General features: G+C 42.0%; 1 pseudogene; it reads right to left on the bottom strand.

Moving 5' to 3' along the window:
* Window positions 1–722: 722 nt before the first annotated feature.
* Window positions 723–27,712, bottom strand: part of LOC148532167 (carbonic anhydrase 6-like) — a 65,053-nt pseudogene continuing 38,063 nt past the window's right edge.

Here is a 27,712-nt window from a genome sequence, read left to right as displayed (position 1 = left end):
AACCCCCCTAAAGATGTCTAGACATGGGGGATCACTATGGGTACCCCTGTTTTTACTTGCTGAAGGAAGTCGGAGTTTCTAATAGCCGCGGAAGGTGCATATTTGCGACTATGAAGAAGGGGTGAAGAATACCACTTAGATTTTTTTTTTGGTAAAAATAACTATTGATATCAAATTTGGGGTACATGAAAATGGGATAAACGTTTTTTAAGTCCCTAAAATGATTTTTAAAAATTCTGCAAAAATGCACCTCCAGCTACTTCCGTAATGAAGAAAACACCTGCCGCATACTTAGGAACCCCTCTGAATTTAATTTGGCTATTTTAGAAGTGTGTTCCCTATTTATTTTTTACCCCCAAAATTAAAGTACATTTTTTGGGGGTGTCCCGTTTTTTTTTTTTTTTACTTTTTTTTGGCACAGTTTATTTTTAAATGACATTCCCAGGGGTGCAGGCTATTTTTTTTTTACGCCTGCACCCCTAAACCCCATTTCTGCACTTTCTTTGCCACCTTTTCAGTGGTGAAAAGTTATACCCGTTTTTTTTCAAAGACTTTTCGAACCTGCGAAAGACTTTGAAATTGAATACTGGGGATAATTGAAATAGCCGAAAATGACGTCATCAACGATAAATTATCGCAGATTCCGACATTTCGCTCCAAATTGAATATGGCCCAGAATGTTATGAGATGAGCAATAATAAATACATTTTGTTTCACCCAGCTTTAATGTTTTTATCACCGAATTACATATATCTTGGGAGGCATGATGACAGACATATTACATTACCAACTTCCATAGGTGATGTAATCAGGTTTCGACAATTACAATGTGGAAATTCATAAGGTCGGCACCATAATGTTGAATGTCAAATTGTCTACATGGTTAAAATGTAGACACCTACAAAATGTCAACATATATGAAAGAAATGTAAACAGTCAAAATGCTGACAATAGAAATGTTAGGATTAGGCCTAAAATTGAGTGTCAACATTATGTATCAGTTGACAATTTGGCTGTCAAACTTTTGTCCGGATCGACGTTAGGGTTTACATAATGACTGGACACAACATACCAGACCCATTCCATAGATCCTGTGACATAATGTACTGTCCACAAGGTTTCTGACATAAATAGGAATAAGATGAAATGTCTGAACAAAATATGCCAGATGGAATTACAGACAGTACATACAGTATGTGGCTTTAGTGAGAGGTGACATAGAGGTCCCTTAACATAGTAGAATTAAGCAATAACCTTTTGTGGAACATTGACTTTCAAAACATTTAAAGACCATGACTAATTAGTTGGGAAATTTGGAATTAATAGTTTACCAACAGCTGTTATCAGGCTCAAGAATGACACCTCCAGATATCTTCATAGTCGTCTCACCCCAAGATATTATATCCCCCTTAAGATTTGATGTTTGACACTTGCTCAAGGTCATGATGTCTTGAGCACTCAAGAGAGAACTCCAAAGATGGAGATGACTTAGTCTCCCGAAGAAAGTATTGTTAAACAGTCCCAACAGATCATAACGGTCTTTGGCAAGAAGAACCATACCTCCAGGTTTTACCACATACCCGGGCTGGACATTCTTCTCTTTTCCCTGCAGCCCACTTACCCAGAGATCTGCCTTTGCTGTGGTGGAGTCCCATTGCACACAGTAATGTACCCAATCCTCTGATGTATGATGCAGATTAAAGTCAACAGACTTCCCTCCAACCCATAGCCATAGGTTAGAACCAACACTCAGGGCAAGTTCATGGTCACTATTTGGGGTGGAGTAGGAAAAGACTTTCTGGTTGCCTTCACGCTTGGTTCTCACCCACATACAGAGCGTAAATTGTTTCAGCTGGAAAGGTTTTAGAAGATTAACTTCCACGTGAGCAGCTGGGTAGTTCTTGGAGAAGTAGAAGGAGGGATAGTATGATGATATTGCAGGGGAACCTCCTGGAGAAAGAACAAAATGTAAACACGGCAAATTAGCCAGACAAGAATTGAAAAAAAATAAAACAAAAAACTAACACACACTCCTCTGGATCTCTCAGATTGATACTTGATCATGCTCTTCTCATAAAAGGGCTTATGTATAAAATAGTATTAGCAGGATTATCCCCCAAAAACACTTGTTTTCTGGGGGTACCCTCAAATGATCATCTCCTGGATGTTCCAAGGAGGGACCGCAGCAATTATCTCCGATATCTGCCACAGTCACTCATATTTCTGCAACAGCAGTCCCCCATAGGTTTCCACGGGGGCTGCAAAGCTTTCCATAGCTTGGCCCCAGCAGCTAGTGCCATCTGGGGTGTAGCCTATGGACTACTCTGAACAAAATACTGTGAGAGGGTACTGTAGGAACCCTCCCTAGTAGTGGTCACCGCACATGTGCCGGATAGTAGACAGCACATGTTCATAGCACTGTGGGGCCCTGATAGATATAATGTGATAACATACTGTAACTCCTCTAACACTCTGCAAGGATGGACTCCTTTAGGAACCCATGTCAACTATTGTATATTTTTTAATATATCATGGCAAACAATTTGTTATTGCCGCAAATAGCGGTTATAAGAAATTATAATTGTAAGGTCCTAAAACATTGATTTATATTAAGTGACGTTAAATATTTTTATATGGTAAAATGCACAAAGTAGTAAAAGAATCATGCCTCTAATATCTGAATAACACATTCAATGGCCGATGAGTAAAACCATAAGATTACAAGTAACGGACACGGACACTGACCCTTTCAACAGACAGATTTACAAATGAAAATCACGAATAAAGATCACAGATTATAGGCCATAAAGTTAATCAGAGCATAAAAATGAAACTTGGACACTTTTTTTTTGTGTAACATACATATTTTGTATTTTTGTACTGTGCACAGTGGCATCACAAGGGGAGTGCGGGCCGCACCCGGGTGTCACCCGCCGAGGGGTGACACCAAGGTGCAGTCTTCCCCTCAGTGACAGGAGCCGGGTGCTATAATATATCATTAAGTGCAGCACTCGGCTTCTCTCAGTGAGGGAGCCTGCACTGCCCGCACCCCCCACCACTCTCCATAATCTACACGGGCCGGGCACCGGGTTCAGGCCACGTGGCCACGCCCCCTTTTCAGGGGGGGGCGTGCGCTGCTTCGCTGCACACAAGGCATCCCTCCCCGCACCAGGTGTCACTGCGGGGAGGGACGCCACTGACTGTGCATCTACACAATCACTTTCCCCCACCAACACTTCACATATGATCAACAGAAAATAACTTGTGTGTGTCACAATGGGATCACCAGGGAACACCCAGCACTGCAGAAATTATGAAGCCCAGGTGAGACGGCGGTATCTCCCCCATCCTGGCTTCAATAAACTCAGGGAAACCATCATTTGAAAGAGGCATCCACACTTTCAAAATGATGTGGTCTCTTAGTGGTTATGTTCTCAACCTCCACTGCAGAAATAAGAGTAGATACATAGGATGCCCGATCTTCCCTATCCCCTGGCACCCACGATATCTGGATTAGGATAAATGTAAATATAGGAGTGTGAACTTTTTCCTTTTTAATATGTGAATTTGGGATGAAGAATAACCTGGAGTAAGGGCAACATTACCTGAAACTGTTTGGGGATTTTTTTTGAGGGCTAACAGTTCAAATGGTTATATAATCCAGTTACGTTTTAAATTACCTGTTCGGCCTTTCGTGGGTTCTTGTACCACCCTCCTCTTCACATCTAAAAGCTCAGTCTCTATCTGGGTCAGTTTATTGCGGATCTCTTGCTGACAGAGTTCTGGAAAAAAATGATAGCTTGTTTAAATAGGCATATTGCCGCATCTACCGTATCCTTCTCATGTCTATACCAAACTTATTGTTCTGTACATAGAAGACAATTCTGACTGATGAGAATACATGACAACCATCCTCACAGGTTTACACAAGCCATGCACCACACAAGCAGAAGTTCCATTTTCACTGTAGCCCCTCTTCCTTGACCACATGATCCCTACGCTGCATTCATGACCTCTCCATGTGCAATCCCTGAAACACAACAGCAGAAAAACAGACAACATGTGTGTGTTAAATTATTGTTTTGCAGTAATTCTGGCATGCATTAGCTTATGCTTTACAGCCAACAACACTTCTGTAGCATGTGTGAAAGTTATGGTTGGTTAATTGTACTTACAGGAGTTATTTTGGAAACAGTTACTCTAAAACAATCATTTTGTATGGTTCTAATTATTATCTTTTCTTTATATGGTGCCACAAGGGTTCCGTAGCACCATACAATGGATAGAATATAGTCACATTACAAAAATCAAGGGTGATCAAACAGGACAGTATAAGACAAGTTTGCAACATTACTAAAATACACAATTACAACCCACAGAATACATAATTACAGAGACCACAAAATGAGAGAGGGCCCTGCTTGCAAAACCTTACATTCTATAGGGGCTATGGGTGGAGGAAGTATGGAGCAGAATTGGGGATAGCAAAGATTTGAGAAAACCATAGTTTTGATTCAAACAGGTGGTTTGGTTTGGTAAAAAGGATTACTTTTTTAAATGGGTTGCCCACATACATTGCATAGATAGCAAAAAAATAAAAATTAAGCCATCCCTCAAGGATGAGGGAGGAATTCAGTGCTGTAGAGGGCAACATCTGTACATGGAAACAGATTCTGCACTCACATGCAAAAATGAGAAAGCAGACTTTTTTATAGTGTGGATTCAATTCCTTGTTGTTGTGTGATATATAGGTTATACTAAAAATTAGATTTTGTAAGGGAAGCGAGAGACACTTTAATAAGCATTAAAGGGTGGTATTCTTGGTTTAGCTGGTGGTTGTAGAGCCTTTTTAGTTTCAGAATTGTTTTTTATTTTTAAACACCCCCAAAGTTGGTGTCTATTGAATATTGGCCTTAAGTTTGATACGTGTGTCATTTACACCATCCAGGTGCACTTGAGCTGGAAATGCACAAATACTAATGTAATGAAAACATTCAATTGTAAACGGGCTACATGAAATAGAGTTCCGTTATTCACAACTTAGGCATTAAGAGGATTTTGCACGCAAGTCCGTTCTACGGACAGATCTTGCATTCTTTAGCACAGTGCATGTTCCATAGAAGAGTGCACACATCTACAGGCTATCCATATCTGTGCGCAACTCGGTGGCATGTCCGCTTGTGGCTGAATAGGCATACATTTTGGCACACAGGCTAAATTTAGTGAGAGTGTGTCAAGCACATGTCATAATTATACAGAGGTCTGTCTGAGGTCAGAGGCATCTCTTGTACCAAAGATAGGGCTGGTGCAAGTGCACAATGAAAATGATGAGCTGTAAAATAAATTGAATGGTTAAGGGCAGTTCGGTCATAGATGCTTACAACTCAGCATACAGGCAAATATCTGCATTTTGCTTTGCTTTGTACATTCAATGCTTTAAGTGGCTCGAAAGGGATAGTAGGAAGGTCTCCCCAAAAAGAGCCTGTCTCTTCACTCCTGTGCCGGGGCTCCTGCACGGTCTGATCACACGCGCGTGTGGTCATTGCCAGGGGAAGGGGGTGGAGTTAGCTACAGGGACCAAACTACAGAGCTTGGTAAATCTGACAACATCTCATTCCCAATAGAAACCTATGGGGGCTACTACTGCCGTCGGAATGGAGGAACAGCAGCAGATATCCATTGTACATTGGGGTAATACTGAATAATTGCGAGTATCCCCAAAAAACTGGTGTTTCCAGGGAATATGTTGCAAATATTTAATGATAAATAGGCCCCTATGTCTTTGTTGACCATTTCGACATTCACAATACATTTTGCCATGCACTATAAAGTAGACATGTGCGCCGACCCGCGTGTTTTGGTTTTGGATCTGGATCTCCCCTGGTTTTGGCTCTGGATTGGTTTTGCCAAAACCTCACCTCCGTGTTTTGTTTTTCGGTTTTGGATCTGGATTTTTTTCTTAAAAAATCCATAAAAACAGCTAAAAATCACATAAAATTGGCCTGTTTTTGTTCCTACAGTATTATTAACCCAAATAACATTTATTTCCACTCGTTTCAACTTTCCAATCAATTTTGACCACCTCACAATATTGATTTTTTTCATCTAGTTAAGGGCCAAAAGGTTGCATCCAACTAGCTGGCTCAAAGCAGAGTGATAAATAGAGTTGAGGACTGTGTAAAGATGATGGTTGGGGTACCCCTTGAGGATTGAAGAATTGATAGTTGATAGTTGGTTCAGCAACTGGCTGAAGTAAGAAGAGTGAATACTTTATAATTGGTGCAGTCACTGGCTGTAGAATTGATAGTTGGCGCAGACACTGGCTGAAGTAAGAAGAGTTGATACTTGATAATTGGTGCAGTCGCTGGCTGAAGAATTGATAGTTGATAGTTAATTGTTGATGCAGCCTCCGGGCTGCGTAGTAGTGGAATACAGAGCTTTGAATAGGAAGAAATCAGTTCTGCAACAGCCTTGAGGGCTGCACCCATTACAGCTTTGAGGGCTGGTGAGGAGCGACAACAGGTGGCCTTTGGGCCGTGAAGCAGGATGCGGTCTTTGGGCCGTGAAGCAGCCTTGAGGGCTGTTAACCCTGAATGTCACTGTTGTGCGACTTGTGCCACCAGGTTAACACAACAAGCCGCTGTTGGTTCAGAATTTTTTTTTTAAAAAAAAAATGAAAGAGGCATGCAGGAGATGCTTCCTGTGGCCATTACAATTTCTGGACATTCATAAACCATAACATTAAAAAAAGTCAGGCAGCCAGCAAAACCCCAAACAGCACATAATGGAAAGGAAAAAGGTGCAAGATGGAATTGTCCTTGGGCCCTCCAACCCACCCATATATGAAGCAGGACATTCACAGTTTAACAAACCAATCACTTCAGCGACAGGGACTTCCACTTGTGGCTGAAATGATTGGTTTGTTTGGATCACCCACAAAACAAGCTGCCAATGTGCAGTGGACATTGGTGGCAATGATCCCATACACAAACTGGCTTTACAATACATTAGATTAGATGTCAACAAAAAGTTTGATGGTCGCTCACATCAACTTAATGACATTGTACAGGTGCTTGTAAAGGGTAGGGTTTACACTGAACCACAGAAAAAAAAAAAAAAGAAGGATTCCCTCCAGCACACTGCAGCAATATCAATAAAAATACTTGAATCCTACATAATAGAAATTCAGAGGTATTAGTTACATACATCTGCAAATATATCACCTTCTTTCCCCTTTTCGTGTGATGCCTTGGGGATGGTCCCTGGCTGGAATATTTTAGGGTACCTTTCACCTCAGATGTGAACACCTTAATGTTAGGGACGCCAGTATAGAGGAGCCTTGACGCTGGCCTGGCGCTTATTCATATATTTGGAAATGTATGTAACTAGTACCTCTGAATTTCTATCATGCAGGATTCAAGTATTTTTGTGGCTATTGCTGCAGTGTGCTGGAGGGAATCTTTATCTCTGTGATTAGATTAGATGTCGTCGTCATCATCATCATCATCATCCCCATCAGTGTGTGCATCCTCCTCTTCTTCACACAATATGAATTTGTCCCCACTGAAATACACCATTACAGACGCTTCTGTATTTTTTTGACTGGTAAAGGTCTTCCTGGTGGAATTTGTAATTCATTTTGATAAACATCATCTTTTCCACATTTTGGGGAAGTAACCTTCTACAATGATCACTGATAAGGTTCTCGGTTGCGCTGAAAACTCTTTCAGAGTACACCCTGGAGGGTGGGTAACTGAAGTACAGCAAAGCCAGTTTGTGTAAGGGACTCCATTTCACTACTGGCAGGAAAAAAAAGGCAATTTGGACTGTCTCATATGCCTATTTGGATGCTATCCTTAAAATAATCATCCACCATTCTCTGAATGGTGCCGGTATCAGAAAGTCATGGTAGACAGGTCCCTCATTGTAGCCAGTTTTCAGACTCAACCAGATGTCATGAGGTTTTGCTGACTGATCTGCATCACCACCAGCAGTGGGTCTCCTAGCAAAATTTATTTTTTTCCTGGCAGATGCTGTCGTGTCACTTTCCACTTGAGCTGACAATTTTTTCACCACCAGCTCTTTGCATCTTTTCAGATTTACTGTATGTCCATCGAAAAGAAAGACACAAGGTATGATTTAAACCTAGGATCAAGTATGGTCACCAAAATATAGTGAACTGATTTCAAGAGCTTGACGACCCTTGGATCCTGTCGAAGCGAATGAAGGGCTTGATCTACAAGTCCGACATACTTAACTGAATCACTCAGTTTCAGCTCCTCCTTCACGTTCTCCAGCTGCTTTTGCAAAAGTCGGATTAGGGGAATGACCCGACTCAATCTGGCACTGTCTGAACTAACTTCACATGTGGCAAGTTCAAAGGGTTTGAGAACCCTGCACAACAAGGAAATTATTCTCCACTGCACTTTACTAAGGTGCTTTCCCGCTCCTCTCCCTATGTCATAGGCCGCAGTGAAGCCTTGGAAGGCCTTTTTCTTCTCCTCCATCCGCTGAAGCATATAGAGGGTACAATTCCACCTAGTTACTACCTCTTGCTTCAGCTGATGGGCAAATTCAACAGTTCTTGCTGGTGGTGCAATTTTCGATACGCAGTTACTGAATGTCGAAAAGGTCCAGAAATCTTTCGGGTTACCGAGAGCATCTCCTGCATGCCCCTGTCATTTTTTTTTTTAAATGTTGCACAACCAAATTAATTGTGTGAGCAAAATATGGGATGTGTTCGAATTCGCCCACATGTAATGCTCGCACAATATTGCTGGCATTGTCAGAAATCACAAATCCCGAGGAGAGTCTAAGTGGGGTAAGCTATTTTGCAATGATTTCCGTGATTTTTTCTAAGAGGTTCTCAGCGGTACGCCTCTTAGTGAAACCGGTGATACAGAGTAGCTTGCCTCTGAATGAGCTGGCGTTTGCTAGATGCTGATGCTGCTGCTGTTTGCACTGCTGGAGGCAATACACCTACCCAGTTGGAGGCAATACACCTACACAGACAATACACCTACCCACTGTTGGAGTCATGTAATCTTTAGCTTGCCCTGTCCCACTTGTCCACATATCTGTGGTTAAATGGACAGTGGGCACAACGGCATTTCAGAGGACATTAATAAGTTTTTTTTTTAATGTCCTTGTACAGATTGCGAATTGCTATTCTAGAGAAGTGGAATCTAGAAGGGACACTGTAGTGGGGACACAGTACCTCCATTAATGGTCTAAAACCCACTGCATTAATGGCGGATACTGGATGCACATCTAATACCAGCATAGCTGTTATGGCGTCAGTAATCTGCTGTGCAACTGGGTGTTTGCTGTCAAACTTGCTCGCCAATGCAAAGGATTGTTTGACAGTCAATTGTTTGGTTGAACTTGAACGGCTAAAAAGTAGTCTCCTTCCAGGTCCCCTTCTGGGATGAAGATCCACTCATAGCAGCAGTAGGCGTAACACTCAAGGGTCCTTCGGAGGAACAACGGATAGGAGAGGAGTCAGTCCTTATGATATTGGATGCAGGAATATGTCCGATCACGAATGAGGATGTTGATGATGATGCAGGTGTTGGTGGAGGAGATTTCAGGCACTTGGATCCAGATAGAAGGGAGCAGATATGTGACACTGGACTGATTGTTGTTCGGTTTTTTGTCCACAAAGTTTCTATACCCTTTCCAATTTGAAGAATGCGCTGCAAGTGACATAACAGGGAGGAGGTTCCAAGATGGTTAAGATCCTTACCTCTACTCACTGTTGCATGGCAATGGTTACAAATGGCTTCGCAAAGGTTGTCCGGATTTGGGTGGAAAATTATTCCACACATGAGGTGTGGATTTTTTGGTCCTTTGCCCAGGCATGGCAACAATGAGATTTTTCCCACCATGGGCAACAAATGTTGCCTGATTTACAGTTTTTACACAAACATCCTCGCCAACAACATCCTCATCACCCTTGTTGTTATCACCAACTACATAAATATCCTCCTCATGCAATTCCACAGAATCATCCTCGATTTCTACGTCACCATGTTGACTTGTGCTGCTCATCCCCACATTTGCAGAGGGCACACAAATGGTAGAAGTAGGATCCTCTTCAAGTACAATATTAGAAAGGTCAGGCTCACACATGGCAAGCGCGGACACACTTGGACTCTCCTCGGGATTTGTGATTTTTCAGAGCACATGGTTGTCTTACTCATCTTAACAATTTTTTTTTTGTACCTCTCCTACAAGCAGAGGGGCTTAAATCATCACTAGTCATAAATTATAAAGGCCAAGGCCTTATAACTTTCCTTGTCATTTTGTAGTGTCACCAAGCAATTATAGTGCAGCTAACGCACACAACCAACCACGCACTCAAAAAATTGTTTTTATTTTTCACTGGTGGTGTGGCTAACATGCACACACACAAAAAAATGTTTTTATTTTATTTACACTGGGGTGAAGAGCACCCCTGATGGATAGAGCACCCCCTGGACAACACAGCAGAACAGCCAGCCAGCCCCTATGGACAGGACAACATCCAGCCAGCAAATATATGGATTAATATGGACAACAGCCAGCCAGCCCCTGTGGACAGGACAACAGCCAGCCAGCCCCTATGGCCAGAACAACAGCCAGCCAGCCCCTATGGCCAGAACAACAGCTAAGCAGCCCCTATGGACAGTACAACAGCCAGCCCTATGGCATGGATTGGACAACAGCCAGCCAGCCCCTATGGACAACAGCCAGCCAGCCACACAATTATTATGCACAACAGCAGCGCAGCACAGCTCCCAGCTCCCTCTTTACTCTCCACAACTGGAATGAAAAATAGCGGAAATCATGGGACCTTATTACAATCCCAAACCTGTGAGAATCCGACAGCGGGATGATGACACTTTGCCTCGTTTTGAGATCAGAGTCAGGCGGGGAAACCCGAGACGGCTCCGATCGGACTCGGATCTGCTAAGTTCACGTGGGTTCGGTTCTCAGGGAACAGAACCCGCTCATCTCTACTAAAGTAAACATGTTATGCTTTTGTATATTTTGCAGTGTGTGACTATAGTCTGACATAACCTGTTTTGTTTGCATGCTTGTATATGCATTCATATGGACACTGATGCATGGGTTTCAACTGCTATGCTCTTTATTCAGCCATTTGCAAACTATAGACATACAGTACACCAGACTGCACCCACTTCCCAACATTCCCCATGGTCCTAGGGACCATCACTGAAGATCCAGGCTTTCACATACAAGTTAGGGAGTGTCTACAAACATTAGGCATATCTAATGCAATAACATCACATAACCTGAGATTTAAAACATTTTAGATCTTAATTTCCTCCCACTATAAAAAGGATAGGAGAGAACATTAGTGACAATACCCGACATTCACCATAAGATTTAAGTGACGTCGCATGCAGAACCTACAGGTGACTTGCATTGCAAGTCATCTCTACCTTCCACTTTTTTTTGTAATTATGCTGCTACATTAACGTTTAATCTGTCATTTAGCTGTGAAACAGTAGCATTAGCAGTGCAGCTCTAGCACAAGTCTAAGGTGTCTATCATTTGGGCAGTGGGGCCCAGAAATATATACAGTAATTTCCCATCACTGCATATTGCAGCCATAAGACATTAACAAAATACTCCTTCTGGGACAGCAGCTCTGATAAGAGCCCATCCTCGGTGGCGTAACAAGGGTGGCGCAAGTGGAGAAACTGATACTGACCCTATGGCAAGCTACATGAGTGCCATTTTAAGACTTTTTCAGCTGGGGGAGCTCCACCTGCAACCGCCTGGCAAAAAAGTTCAATATAGATGATGTTCAAACTCATTAATAGTCTTGATTATTTATTATAGCTGTCCAGGAGGTGTATAACTTAAGCTAAGAAATAAATACAGATGAATATGGCTGTAACATGCATTACATGTAACATGTATTAGGATGTCTGATCAGATTTAGCTTAATGTGCTGTTGTGTATAGGTGATAGGTCAACTTTAAAATCAGTCGTTCAGTGAACTTGTACAACAAAATTTAGAAATATGTCCTAGCACACAGAAGAGGAACATTACAGGAAAACAATATATTTAAATAAATGAAGAAAGATTACATCACAGTTTATACAACATCTTATTAGTCATTGTAATGACAGGTTGCCTTCAGGAGAGTCTTCAATGCTTTGACATATTTAAAAAATAGGCCAGAAAAGCTCCGGTCTATTGAGCTCACCTTTAGTCATTGTTAACGGGAAAGAAGCTATCACCACACGGTCATTCAATGGCTGCGTATGACGGTAATCATTACGTAACGTAGTATTATGCCAATCCAACAAAGTGCCCTCCAGCAACTTAATCTGCAGAGAATTAAAAAAAAAAAAAAGTGTTTGGTTGAAAACAAAGTTGAAATAAATCTCTTTGTTTCACTAGCTAAGTCACTGCAGGGATGGATTAAGGTCTGTGGGGGCCCAAATCAATAATAATTGAAAAAACACACACACACACACATACACACTCACCAATTACTTCTCTTGTCATTCACCGCCGACACCCCAGCTGCACTCAATCACCCTCTTACATTCATCACCGACACACAATACAGACACAACCCTCATCATTCACTAACACCACCCCTGCAGCACCCACCGTCGTATACTGCTAATACATCTGCTGCACCCAGACAACACTTATTCACTAACAAGACAAGTCAGAGGAAAGATATTCCTATATGGGGCACTCATGGACTAAAATCGTATTATATGACTCATTTGTCAATGAGTAGAAGTTATTGCCAATCCACAAAAACAGAATTTAAAAAACATAACCTTTATTATTATCCTAAAATGGGCAGCAGCAAAATATAAATCATAATAAACAAAATGTGCATTTATGTGATAATTGATAATAAATGTAAATATGAAATATAATAAAATATCACAACTGTTTTTAATAAATGACTACTCAAATGGACAGTGTCTCATTTATTGTCTCTCAAAAGAAATATATATGATAGGTCACGGTTGCTAAATATTGATTTCCACAGGTGCTTGACTAATAATCTCCTCATGCAATGAGATGAACATCTCTATAAATTACATTCATCCGAAGATGTAGTAAGGTTCTTGAAGTGACATATAACTAATGACACTCAATTGGGCCCAAAATAGGTGATATATTATCTTATTAACAGACAAAATGTGGGCTGCTGTGACTAATGATATTTCACAAGGAATTCAGCCCACCTGTATCTTTGTTTTCATTGAATAGACCTCTAGGTAGTGTGGGATATTTTTATCTATATCAATTTAACCAAAATTGTAGAAGTTTATTATTATCATACAGGTGGTTTATAATATCACAGTTACATATATATATGTATTTATTATATTTGGAGTGTATAGGGAAGGACTATATGAATATTTTTGATTTATTTGCTATTTGTATATCTCTGTGCGGGTAATTCTCTTCCTATTGGAACCCTTATTCACTACCAACACCATAGCAGCACCCAGACATACCCCTTTATTTACTATCATCACCTAAAAAGCAATCAGATATTCCCCCATACACTATGAACACCCAGGCACCCCCTCCTACACTACTAGCACTCAGACACCCCCCTACTATAAATCCAGCAATAACTGCAGTGTTATAAAGATCTATTAGAACTTAACTCAAACTTCAACACGTTTCATATAGCCACCATATTGTAATGGTAGAATAAAGTTTTAGCTGGATGGACAACCTAGAATGCATAGCAGCCTTTTTAAATGCTATGAGGTTGCTAAGCGATCTTAATTAAGGCAAAACAAACAGGTGAAACTATAACATACTTGCCGACAATCTGGCTGCTCCTTCCGGGAGGGAGCAGCCAGATTGGCAGGGCAGGGGGCGTGGCCGGGTGGACGGATATCATTTGCGGATGTGACGGGGCCACGCGATTGCATCATTTTGGCCCCGCTACACAATGCCGATAAAACAGTCATTGTTTCAGTGTGAATCACGTCACTGTCCCCCCCCCCCAACCCCCGCTGCGGGGGTTTAACAGGTATTTGCAGGGGGGGGTGGGAAATCGGCAGCAGTCAGGAGACTTGCTTGCCTTTCCGTGGGGTCGGGAGCTGCACCCGTTTATCGGGAGCCTCCCGGCCGAATCGGGAGGGTAGGCATCCCTGATCTATAATTGTTGCTAGTTCTACCCAAATAACAGCAAAAACACAAAGGCTTCTGGCGTTCATTATTTATATACAAACTGCCATATTCCAAGCCATACTTAACCTTCAAGACACACCTGGTATAGCTGGATATGTCAGACTTGGGCATCAAAAACACGTTATGCAGGAACTCATCGCATATGTGGTCGCTAAGAGACAATCACCCATAATCCAATAAGATATAAGGCCGTGTCACGTGGAGGGTGGACTCGTTCTTTTCGTCTTATACAGTGCCACTAAAAAACCTTACGTTCTATATCTAGCCGGCATCTCTCCATTTAAAATTATGAACCTCCTCTCATGCATTTGTCTCACACTGTATTGCACTTAACATATACTACGGACAGGCTGCAATAAGCATCCCAGTCGTCCTGAAGGTTGGTAAGCAATCTCCGACTAGTATGTAATAGAACATGAGTCGTTACCTAATAAACTTCAGTGTGTATAAGATAAATGAATAAATACCCAATCTGTATTGATATATCCAGCTTCCATCTATAACATATGATATCATGAATACATACTATAATATAATACAAATCATTATATATGAAAATATAATAAAACATAAGCTATTATAAAAACCACTTCATTTCAAAATCATGATTTAAACCCCCTAGTTTAAGTGTATGCAAATCATAGATGTATTGCATTTCCATTTTCTGTGGTCTGAGGTCTCCATTTTTGGTACGCCAATCATCTTTAACCCATGCCAGACCACAAAAATGTTGTAACCCCTTAACGTAACTACCGTGATGATCTTTAAAATGTAAGGAGAATGGATGATTAATACAGCCTTTGCTGATATTGCGTACATGCTCCGCCCACTGTATTTTTACCTGTCTTTTGGTTTTGCCTATATATGCTAGATTACATGTGCATACAATCACATATATGACATAACTAGTCTGACATGTGATAAAATCACTAAATACTACCTTTCTATCATTTATCATGAATTCAGTGATTTTTGCAGGATTTACACATCTTGCAATCACTGCATCGATAGAACCATTTATTCCTTAGCAGAAGGTGGATAATGCACTCGAAACCACACTATTCTTAATATTAGCTGCCTTTCTGTATATGACAGTCGGTTTGGACGGTAATATTTTTTGAAGTATATCATCCCTCAGGAGGATCTCCCAATGTTTCCTAATGATCCCCTCAATACATTTAAATTGCTTATAGAACTGTGTATTGAAGGAAACTTAAGTTATTCTTCCTTAAATCAGAATCTTCTAAAAGAGAGGTCCTGTCCACCTTTTCCACTTCTTTCATACAGTATATATTTGTAATTTAGACGGACTGTACCCTTTCTTAATTTTTTTTTACATTTCTTCTGCCTGTTTTTAAAACTAGTGTCCCTAGAACAATTGCGCCTTAAGCGCATAAATTGTCCCTTGGGGACATTATTAAGTCAAAGTGTAAGGTGACTACTTGTTCTCTCTATGTAGGTGTTATGGTCTGTAGATTTTATAAAATTACTTGTTTCTATCTGCCCATTTATGACAACAAATTGTAAATCCAAAAAATTTACCAATTTCTTGCTGATAGAATAAGTTAGGACAATATTGAAGGGGTTGTTGTTCAAATATTCACAGAAATCATTGAGCATATCCACATCTCCCCTCCATATGAAGAAAATGTAGTCTATAGAATGCCACCACTGCACCAGGTTTGCACCCTAGCCATGCCCCACCCAGATATGGGACTGCTCCCATCTGGACATGAATATGTTAGCATAGCTGGGTGCAAACCTGGTGCCCATGGCAGTCCCGACCAATTGTTTATAAAAAAACTTCCATCAAAATTGAAGTAATTGTTTTGTAATATGAATGTTATCCCCTCAATAAGGAAATTAAAGAAGGTCATATCCATATTTTCACACTCTAGGGTGGTGTTGATGGCCTCTATACCTTGAGTGTGAGAAATAATGGTGTATCTGAGGTACAGATATAATACAGGAACCAAGAAATTTTCTTTAACCAAAATATTCAGAAACACTAGCGTCTAGAGCACCCGATTCCTTATAATGATGGATCAGGGATTGATAGGATTTGAAAATATTAACTGATGGGTCACCCTTTAATTTTAAGTATGTGATGCCATCATTCAATAGTCATAGACCTTTTTTTAATATAACTTTCCTTATCTAAAAGAACAATCCCCCCCCCTCTTATCTGCAGGTTTATTTATAATTTGTTTATTTTCTCATAAATTTCTTTCCTGTTCAGGTTATTACAATGGTTAGGAGCATTGCTTCTCATTTTGTTGAAATCATTGAGTACACTCTTGTAAAAGATGTCTACAAAACATTCTCGACTATGGGAGGGGTAGAATATAGATTTTTTTCTTAAGTACATTATTTTTGTCTACTATTTCAGGTTCAAAAGGTACTCCAAAAAAATCTTTTGAGAGCTAATTTCTGAATACATTTTTGGAGGTCCACATATAGATCAAAATGATTAACATCATTAGTTGGTGAAAATTTGAGACCTTTTTTTAGAACCTTAAGTGGTCTCCAATGTTAATTGAGGTGTGAGCTACTTTAGAAAATTGAAACCTCCTGAAGAGCAACTAAAATTGTAGAAAAAAAAATCTGGCTAATAACAGAACAATTGAAGATAATTTAATAAAATGAAAAATAAAAAAAAAAAATTCAGAAAATAAAAATGCATTTAATTATTACAGTGATATTGTTTTAGTTCGTAAATAAAATTTAAGCACAGGCACATTTCACTGTTAAATACCAGCTCCAAGGAGGTACGTGCAGTATAGGAGCAAAAGATATAAGCCAGGCTGTTGGGTGATTTTCCGGCAGGGCTGGGCGTGAGTTACTCGCTCCGCCGTAGACGCCATTGGTAGAACCACTGTGAAGCACGTCAGGTGATTGCTGTAGAGGCTGTGGCAATCAACTGTCATGCTTCCCTATGGCTCCACCCATGTGTCAATGCCACAGGGAGCACCTGTCAGAGGTCACTTCCTTCTAGTTGACTCGGCAGTACTGCAGCTAGGTGAGCTACCAAAATTAAGACCGCAAGCTAACGGTAGATCAGTGGTTGGAGACCACTGATCTAGGACATATGTGCTTAGATTAAAGATTTTTACACCTCCAGACCTTCTGTCTGTATATCAAGTGTATTTTTAGAGATACAAGGTTTTATCTTTTTTCTACCTACATATTTACATTTTTTCCTGCTCTGGAGCCTCTTTTCCGATGTTGAGGTTTCTGTTTCTTATAAAATGTGTTCTCTTTATTGGTATCTTTTTTGGAACCTCCTTATTCCTAAAAATTCCTGATCACGTGAATGATGAGGTTGATCTTCCCCCAAAATGTCAAATGTATTTGAAGTTGGAATAGGTGGTCCATGTTTAAATGTAATGGGTGAACCCCAAACCTTTTTATCGAAAGATCGTTGCTTGTATTGTCCGTTCCGCATATTTGGATAATTATATTTCTGCCTATGGGTCCATGGGTCAGATTTAAATCCTCCACGTATGGGAGTGTGTTTTGTGTAAAAAAAAAAAAAAATTTGGACAGTCCGGTGGGGTTCATAGACTTCATTGGGTAATTTCCTTCTAATATTATGATTTGTATGTGGATTTAATAAATTACGTTTAGGGAAAAACTGACTATTATATTTGGGTCCTTTGTGTTTTTCCTGATGGGTTATCTGCTGCTCTGAAACAGAAATCTTATCCCTATTGAATTTAAATTTTCTTAATTTTATGGATAATTCTGGTTTCTAATATTTTATAGTACTCCATATCTGTGAAAGGGACTGATTAGGAGTTCACATTGTGATATTTCTTCCTCCAAATTTTTCATCTGACTTTATCTCACTTGTAGAATGAGATATTTTTTAATTATATTTTCATATAGAATGATTTGTATTATATTATAGTATCTAGTCATGATATCATGTTATAGATGGAAGCTGAATATATATCAATACAGACTGGGTATTTATTAATTTATCTTATACACGCTGAAGGTTATTAGGCAACGACTCACGTTATATTACATTCTAGTCGGCGGTTGCTTAGCAAACTTCAGGACGACTGGGATGCTTATTGCAGGCTGTCCGTAGTATATGTTATGTGCAATATGGTGTCAGACCAATGCATGAGAGGAGGTTCATAATTTTAAAATGGAGAGATTATGGCTAGATATAGGATGTACGTTTTTTTAGTGGCATTGTATAAGACAAAAAGAATGAGTCCACCCCCCATATCTGACATATTAAGTATGGCTTGGAATATGGAGATTTGTATATAAATAATGAACGCCAGAAGCCTTTGCATTTTTGCTGTTATTTGGTTAGAACCAGCCACAATTAGATTCACCTGTTTGTATTGCCCTAATTAAGATCGCCTAGCAACCTCATAGCATTTAAAAAGGCATGTCGATCCAGCTAAAACTTTATTCTACCATTACAATATGTTGGCTATATGAAACGTGTTGATGTTTGTTTCTAAGTTCTTATGGATTTTTATAATACTGAAATTTTTATTATATTGCTGGATTTATGGTTTATTTATACCTATGTTTTTATTACATTGCTGTCATTGGTTAGAACCAGCCACAATTATAGATTCACCTGTTTCTAGTGCCCTAATTAAAATCACCTAGCAACCTCATAGCATTTAAAAAGGCTGCTATGCATACTGGGTTGTCCATCCGGCTAAGACTTTATTCTATCATTACAATATGGTGGCTATATGAAACGTGTTGAAGTTTGTGGTAATTTCTAATGGATTTTTATAACACTGCAGTTATTGCTGGATTTATGGTTCATTTATACCTATGTTTTTATTATATTGCTGGCTCTATGGTTTACCTATACCCATGTATTGTTGTAGTTTTAGAGACACTTATCTTGATAAAGATGCCGCAGTGCATTGAAACGCGGATAGAGTGTCTGTTCACATTGGGGGGGATCGCATGCCTGTCTGGATTGACATTGCCACTGTAGTGATATTCCCGGGCTCCATCTACCTACAGTGTACTTGGTGTTAACCACACATGGTATACAATGCCCCTTTAAGTTTTTATCAATAAAATATACTTTTATCTTCAATATCCACACCATCTGATTCCATTCCTTCTTTTATTTGACACAGTTTATACGACCAAATTCCTCATGGTGATATATATGAACAAAGACTTTGTGTATGCATCATATTGCTAACAAGTAAGCATACATGGTAAGCATTCTTACTGTATGGTGGACTGTCTGCACACTGGGTGCCTTCTAAGGAAGTTGGATACAATAACGATAAAGATATTCTTGGATGAGGACTATTTCACCACTTTCTGTAGAATTTAACACGAAGGGTGTAAAAGATTTTGGACTCTAAACCTTATCACACCATTGTATATTTGTTTATGTTTTTTACATATTGGAAAACAACATTTGGAAGAAACTCTACATCTGAAGAATTTCTGCGACCATCCATAGCACAAATATTGTAAGACTGTTCTTTTCTGTATGCATCATTCCTTCAGTCCACCCTGTTCAGATATATCATTTGAGGAAGCAGAGGATACACAGTTTCTCTCTCTGGGCCTATCGCAGAGAGGAGGAGCACCATTCATCAGTGGAGGTTCCTCTCTAGCAGGGGCGGTTATTCAATTTTCATTATAGAATATGAAGTACCGGCTCCTAAACCCTGATAAACCTGGTGTTCAGCACCAGAGGGTGATTTATGCTGAATTCCCCCAATCTGAACAGCTCACTGAGTTTATGGGAGAAGCATGGAACACTCCAGGTAGACCGTTCCAGATTCCAAGAAGATTAGTATCTTTTTACACAGGGAGAGTGTATTAGGTGGGAAATCCCCCCTCCCTACTGGGAATTCTTGCATGACACCTTTCTAAGTGGTTACTCCCCAGAAGGTTGTTTGCACAACTCCCTGTTCCTTTAGCTAATAAGGAAAGAGTTATTACTCAGATTTGTTCTTGATTCAGAAGCTAAATGGGTTTAGCTCTATTCGGAATCTGAAATCTCTCAACAGGTTCATCCATTTGCCCCAGTTCCGTATAGAGACTCTACGGTCAATTATGCTGGAAATGGAACATGGGAGCTTTCATGGTTCCCTGGACATACAGGATGAATATCTGCATGTACCTATTGCACTATACACCAAGGGTTTCTGAGTTTTGCCATTGGTCAACATTACCATTGCCTTTTGGTTGGTCCACAGGCCCTCGGGTGTTTACCAAGATAATGTCGGTCATAACTGCTCATTTCAGAAGTCAGGATACTGCCATACTTGGACGACCTCCATATATTAACAGTCTATGGAGGTTTTACAACATCATCTCCAGCTGAACACTGCTTGTCTACAGGAGCAGGGCTGGATAATCAATTGTAAAAGGTCTTTCCCTTTCTCCAACAAGATGGTACATCTGGGGGCACTACTAAATCCCTGGTACAAGGATCTTTCTACCAGTGGACAGGTTTTTGACTCTACAATTGCTGGTGAGCAAATTGCTCCGAAATCAGAGGGTATCCATTCACTGAGCAATACAGGTCCTATGGTCCATGGTATCCACCTTCAACATGGTGGAATATGCCCAGTTACAATCCAGGCCTCTACAAGGATGGATTCTCTCCAGGAGGAACAGACAGCATCATCTTATAAAAGTCTCAGAGGATCCTTCCCTTCCACTCCAGAGGTTCGTCACTCTCTCCTGTGGTGGCTGAGAAAGGATCAAAACAAATGGCTCCCGTTCTGGATTCCAAATTGGGTGCTTCTCACCACGGATGCCAGCTTTCATAGATGGGGACAGTGATAGATCATCACACCTTTCAGAGAAGATGGACAAAATCAGGAAAGTAATCAGCCAATAAACATTCTGGAACAACGAGCAGTATACAGAGCACTGATCATGGCACAGGACCTACTCCAGGGTAGGCCGGTCCAGATCCAGTCCGACAACGCGACTACAATGGCCCACCTCATTCATGAGGGAGGCACAAGAAGTTATGCAGACATGGAAGAAGTGACAGGTTCTGGTTTGGGCAGACATCATCTTTCAGCCATTTCGGCAATATTCATACCGGGAGTGCTAAATTTGGAAGCAAACCTCCTAAGTTGCCAGGACATACACGACAGAGAGTGGTCTCTCCATCCGGGAGTGTTTCAGCTCCTGGTAAACAAATGGGGTCTACAAGAGATAGATGGTGTCACGCCACAACCATGAGGTCCCCAGAGGTACGGGGCCAGGTCCAGAGATCTATCAGCAGCATTATGGACACACTGGCAGTAAGATGAGACTTCAAGTCAGCATATCTCTTTCCTCCAGTTTCCCTGCTCCCAAGAGTTCTCTGGAAAATCAAGCAGAAAGGCGGAGCAGTAATACTAGTGGCTCCGGCTTGGCTTAAAAGTCATTGGTTCACAGGCATACAGAATCTGTCGGTAGACAGTCCATATCCTTTCCTCTACAGCAGGATCTGCTAACGCAGAATCCCTGCCGACATTTGGACTTGCCCAGTCTGACTTTGACGGCGTGGCTCTTGAATTTCCATCTTAAAACCCAAGTGATATTTCAATTCTGTAATTCAAACCATGCTTAGAGCACAGAAGCCCGTTTATGCCCGCATCTATTACAGATTTTGGCATTCTTTTGATCAATGGTGTTCTCATAAGGAATATGATCCTAGGGTGTTCAGGATTTCCAGGATACTGGCTTTTCTGCAGGCAGGGTTAGACAATTGTCTCCATCTGGCCACATTGACTTTCCAGAAACCTGCACTCGCAGTCTGCTTCATTACCAGATGTTAGAATTTTTTTCCTAGGAGTTCTGAGAGTTCAGCCTCTTTTTTGTTCCACCGATGACACCATGGCATTTGTCTTTGGTTCTTAAGGGATTACAAGCTTCCCTATTTTAACCTTTAGACTCTGCAGATTTGAAGTGTTGACAGCAAAAACTATTTTTATTCTTGTCATCTCTTCTGCTCGCAGTGTCTCTGCTTTGGCAGCACTCTTGTCGCTCCCCGTTTTTGATTTTTCACCAGGATAAAGCTGTTCTTCATACAAGGGAGGGTTACCTTCTTAAGGTAGTATCCCGTTTTTATATAAAGAAATTGTTGTTCCAGCTTTTCAGGCTTCAAACCTTTGTATGTGAAGCCTCTCTGGATGTAGTTCCTGCTTTCCATATTTATGTGGAGGGTACAAACTGTTAGAAAATCTGATTTTCCTTTGTATTATATGGTTTTCACAAACAAGGATGGCCAGCTAATAAGCAGACTCTGGCAAGATGGCTATGCATGACCATCTCTCAGGTGTAAACACCGTGCTTGGAACAGGAAGATCAGCCTGTGACAGCACATTCTTCTGTAGGGCCATCGTGGGCATTCAGTCATGGTGCCTCTGCTGAACAATTGTGCAAGGCTGCCATGTGGTCTTCTGTCGACACTTTTCTTAGGTTACATGCCTTTGATACTTTTGCCTCCCAGGATGTTTCCTTTGGTGGACAAGTTCTCCTTTCTGCTCAGGAGCGTCACCCACCCTAAGGGTACTGCTTTAGGACATCCCCATGGTATCCCTGTGGATCCCTATGGACCCTGAAGAAGAAATATAGGAGTTATGGTAGACTTACCTAGATAACTCCTTTTCTTTGAGGTCCACAGGGCGCCCACCCTCATGCACCTGGCTTCATTGGGTGATTTTCTTTCGTACAGATTCCCTCATCTTCTGTAAGAGGTGTTTCTGGTGTACGATTGTTCTTTCTTCTCCTCTTTCATTCTCCTGCCTTTAGGCTTGTTAACTAAACTGAAGTCCTATGGCTAGGGGCGGGGTATGGAGGAAGACTCGGGCATTCTGAGAGCCAAAGCTTTAACTGTTTGGTGTCTGGTCTTCCAACAATAATATCCCCCATGGTATCCCTGTGGACCTCGAAGAAAAGGCGTTATCTATGCACAACTAATTTTCAGGTATGTAAAAAACGAATAGATAACGCTGTTCATCCACCTTTTCCTTATACTGAAATATTCACAGTCTATAAATATGCAGATTTAAGAGGGCTTATTCAATAGCGTGGAGCATAGGTTAGCAATATGCTGTAACTCAGCAGTTAATCAAAAGATTTTATCTGCCTAAAGCAGGAATATTAAAACTAATGCATAATTGGTTGCCAATAATTCCCCCCCAAAAGTTTTATCTGCACTTCTTTATTCAATAAGCCTATATCAAGCTACAGTATGTGACAAACATAATGTCTTGAGCTTGAAAGTCTACAGGTCTTCTAACCCTTCAGTGAGGAGACAGTGCTAATGCAATATTAGCACTGTATAATATTCCAGTGTGTATAGTCTATATCATTCATGTCAAACTTGGGCCAACCAGCTGTAGTGGAACTATACATCCCAGCATGCACTGCTAGTGTTGCCCTTAGGGCCAGGGGCGTATCTATAATGGGTGCAGGGTGTGCAGTGCACACGGGCCCCCGGGTCCAGGGGGTGCCGAAGTGCACACCCTGCACCCATATTATTTTAAAAAAACTTACCTCTCCGAGGTACCGCGCCGGGTCTCAATGCTGTACAAAAAGCCGGAAAAATGGCCAATGCGGCCATTTTTCCGGCGTTTTGCGCATGTGCAGTAGACTCTGGGCACACTCTAGTGCCCAGAGTCTACTAATGCTCCGGTGGTCAGCCGTGCCAGTGGGTCACAGGTTAGAGAGAAGGGGGCCCCAGACGGGGAATGCACATGGGCCCCCTCCTCTCTAAAGAAGCCCCTACTTAGGGCAGTGGCCCCCAACTCGTAGCTTGCAAGCTACCAGTAGCTCGCGGTCTTAATTTTGGTAGCTCACCTAGCTGCAGTACTGCAGAGTAAACTAGGAGGAAGTGACCTTTGGCGTGCGCTCCCCCGTGCTGTCGACGCCATGGGTGATGCCACAGGGAAACACGTCAGGTGATTTCCGCAGCCTCTATAGCAATCACCTGACGTGCTTCCCTGTGGTTCCACCAACGGCTCTACGGTACGGCATCCAGCCCTGCCGGAAAAATCATACAGCAGCCCTGCCTATACAATATCTTTTGCTCCTCTAAAGCACGTACCTCGTGGAGCTGGTAATTAACAGTGAAATGTGCCTGTGCTTAAATTTACTAACTACAATAATATCACAGTAATAATTAAATGCATTATTGTTTTCTATACAACATTTTAAAATTTTCCTTAAATGACCTTCAATTGTTCGGTTATTAGCCAGATTCTTTTTCTACAATTTTAGAAGCTCTTCAGGAGGTTTGATTTTACTAAAGTAGCTCACACCTTAATTAAGGTTGGCGACCACTGTCTTAGGGCATGCTAAAACTGTGGCAGGGTATGGTGGGATATGCAGTCCCACAACAGCTGAATGGCCACAAGTCTGACACCCCTGGTCTAGTTGGAGGAATCTACCTAGTAGATATGGCCTCTGCATTTGTGCAGGACATCTGACATGCATACCTCTGAGCATGTGAAAATAACAAAACCCGATTAAATAGTATCTTCGATCCACCAAAAATCAGCACAACCTAGCCCCCTGTCTGCCCCATCTCTCACTATTTTGTGCAAGCCAACCCTCACCACTCAAGCCCCAGCAAAAAATAAATAAAATATATGAACACACACAAATAGAGATAGACACAGACACAGACACAGACACACACACACACACACACACCTTGCCAACATTCAGCTCCCTCCTTCCAGGAGGGAGCTGAATGCCTGCATTCTGGGGGGGGGCGTGGCCAGGCTATGATGTAGTTTTGGGGGCGGGGCCAGGGACGTGACCGCACGATCGTGTCATCGTGGCCCCACCCCCTCTTCACAATGCCAGAAAAATGGCATTGTGAAGCAGGGGGCGGAGCCACGATGACGCGATTCAGCGCAAATCGCGTTATCGGGCTCCCCCCTGCTGCGGGGTCATTTAGTGGCAGTCCGGTGGGTAGGCAGCAGCTGGGAGGCTTGTCTGCCTTTCCGGGGGTTCGGGAGCGGCACCCGATATTCGGGAGGCTCCCGACCAAATCGGGAGGGTAGGCAAGCCTGATTATATATATATAATATAATATAATATAAATATATATATATATATCTCTATTAGGGGTGTGCACCGGCCACTTTTCGCGTTTTGTGTTTTGGATCTGGATCTTTCTTCGTGTTTTGGATCTGGATTGGTTTTGCCAAAACCACCCTTCCGTGTTTTGGGTTCTGGGTTTTGTGTTTTGGATCTGTATTTTTTTGAAAAAAAAGCATAAAAACAGCTAAAATCACAGAATTTGTAGGTTTTTCTGCCCCTATGCTATTATTAACCTCAATAACCTTAATTTCCACTCATTTCCAGTCTATTCTGAACACCTCACAATAGTGTTTTTATGTCCAAAAGGTTGCACCGAGGTAGCTGGATGACTATGCTAAGCGACACAAGTGGGCGGCACAAACACGTGACCCATCTAGGCGTGATACTGCAGTGGCAGACAGGATGGCAGTTTGAAAAACTAGGCCCCAAACTGTACATAGTGCAAAGAAAAAAAAAGAGGTGCAAGATGGAATTGTCCTTGGGCCCTCCCACCCACCCTTATGTTGTATAAACAGGACATGCACACTTTAACAAACCAATCATTTCAGCGCCAGGGTCTGCCACACAACTGTGGCTGAAATGATTGGTTCGTTTGGGCCCCCACAAAACAAGCTGGCAATTAATGTGTTCCTGCACAAACTGGCTCTACGGAGGCAAGATGTCATCCTCATCCTCCTCATCCACCGATTCCTCACCCTCTTCAGTGTGTACATCCTCATCCTCACAAAGTATTAACTCGTCCCCACTTGAATCCACCACCACAGGTCCCTCTGTACGTTCTGGAGGCTGGTCTCCCTGGAAGAGCTGATAATTCATTTTGATGAACATCATCTTCTCCACATTCTGTGGAAGCAACCTCCTACGCCTTTCGCTGACAAGGTTCCCGGCTGCACTAATCTTTCGGAGTACACACTGGAGGGGGGGCAACTCAGGTAAAATAGAGCCAGTTTGTACAGGGGCCTCCAAATTGCCTCTTTTTCCTGCCAGTACAGGTATGGACTGTCTGCCATGCCTACTTGGATGCTGTCACCGATGTAATCCTCCACCATTCTGTCAATGGTGACAGTATCATATGCAGTGACAGTAGACATGTCAGAAATTGTTGCCAGGTCCTTCAGGCCGGACCAGATGTCCAAACTTGGTCCTGCCTGCCCTGCATCACCGCCAGCGGGTTGCTTAGGATACCTAAGTTTTTTCCTGGCAGCCCCAGTTGCGGGAGAAAATGAAGAAGGAGCTGTTGACGTGTCACGTTCCGCTTCAGCTGACAGTGTGTTCACCAGCAGGTCTTTGCACCTCTGCAGGCTTGTGTCGGCCGGAAAAAGAGACACCACATAGGCTTTAAACCTAGGATCGAGCATGGTGGCCAAAATGTAGTGGTCTGATTTCAACAGATTGACCACCCTGGAATCCTGGCAAAGCGAATGAAGGGCTTCATCCACAAGTCCCACATGCCGAGCGGAATCACTCCGTCTTAGCTCCTCCTTCACTTTCTCCAGCTGCTTCTGCAAAAGCCTGATGAGGGGAATGACCTGACTCAAGCTGGCAGTGTCTGAACTGACTTCACGTGTGGCAAGTTCGAAGGGCTGGAGAACCTTGCACAATACGGAAATCATACTCCACTGCGCTTGAGTCAGGTGCATACCCCCTCCTTTGCCTATGTCATAGGTGGATGTATAGGCTTGAATGGCCTTTTGCTGCTCCTCCATCCTCTGAAGCATATAGAGGGTTGAGTTCCAACGCGTCACAACCTCTTGCTTCAGGTGATGGCGGGGCAGGTTCAAGAGTGTTTGCTGGCGCTCCAGTCTTCGGCACGCAGTCGCTGAATGGCGAAAGTGGCCTGAAATTTTTCGGGCCACCCAAAGCGTCTCCTGCACGACCCTGTCGCTTTTCAGAAAATTCTGCACCACCAAGTTTATTGTGTGAGCAAAACATGGGACGTGCTGGAATTTGCCCAGATGTAATGCCCGCACAATATTGGTGGCGTTGTCAGATATCACAAATCCCCAGGAGAGTCTAAGTGGGGTAAGCCACTGGGCGATGATTTCCCTCAGTTTCTCTAAGAGGTTGTCGGCGGTGTGCCTCTTACTGAAACTGGTGATACACAGCGTAGCCTGCCTTGGAACGAGCTGGCGTTTCTGAGATGCTGCGACTGGTGACGCTGCTGCTGTTGCTGCGTAAGGTGATACATCTACCCAGAGGGCTGTCACAGTCATATAGTCCTTAGTCTGCTCTGTTCCACTTGTCCACATGTCCGTGGTTAAGTGGACATTGGGTACAACAGCATTTTTCAGGACACTGAGGACACTTTTTCTGACGTTTCTGTACAGTCTCGGTATCGCCTGCCTAGTGAAGTGGAATCTAGACGGGATTTGGAACCGGGGACACACTACCTCCTGCAATTGTTTAAATCCCACTGCACTAATGGCAGATACCGGACGCACG

Source organism: Taudactylus pleione, unplaced genomic scaffold, assembly GCF_031769625.1.
Source record: "Taudactylus pleione unplaced genomic scaffold, aTauple2 ptg000082l, whole genome shotgun sequence".
Lineage (NCBI taxonomy): Eukaryota > Metazoa > Chordata > Amphibia > Anura > Myobatrachidae > Taudactylus > Taudactylus pleione.
Note: the sequence above shows the minus strand (reverse complement) of the source record. Positions and strands in the feature narration are given on the sequence as shown.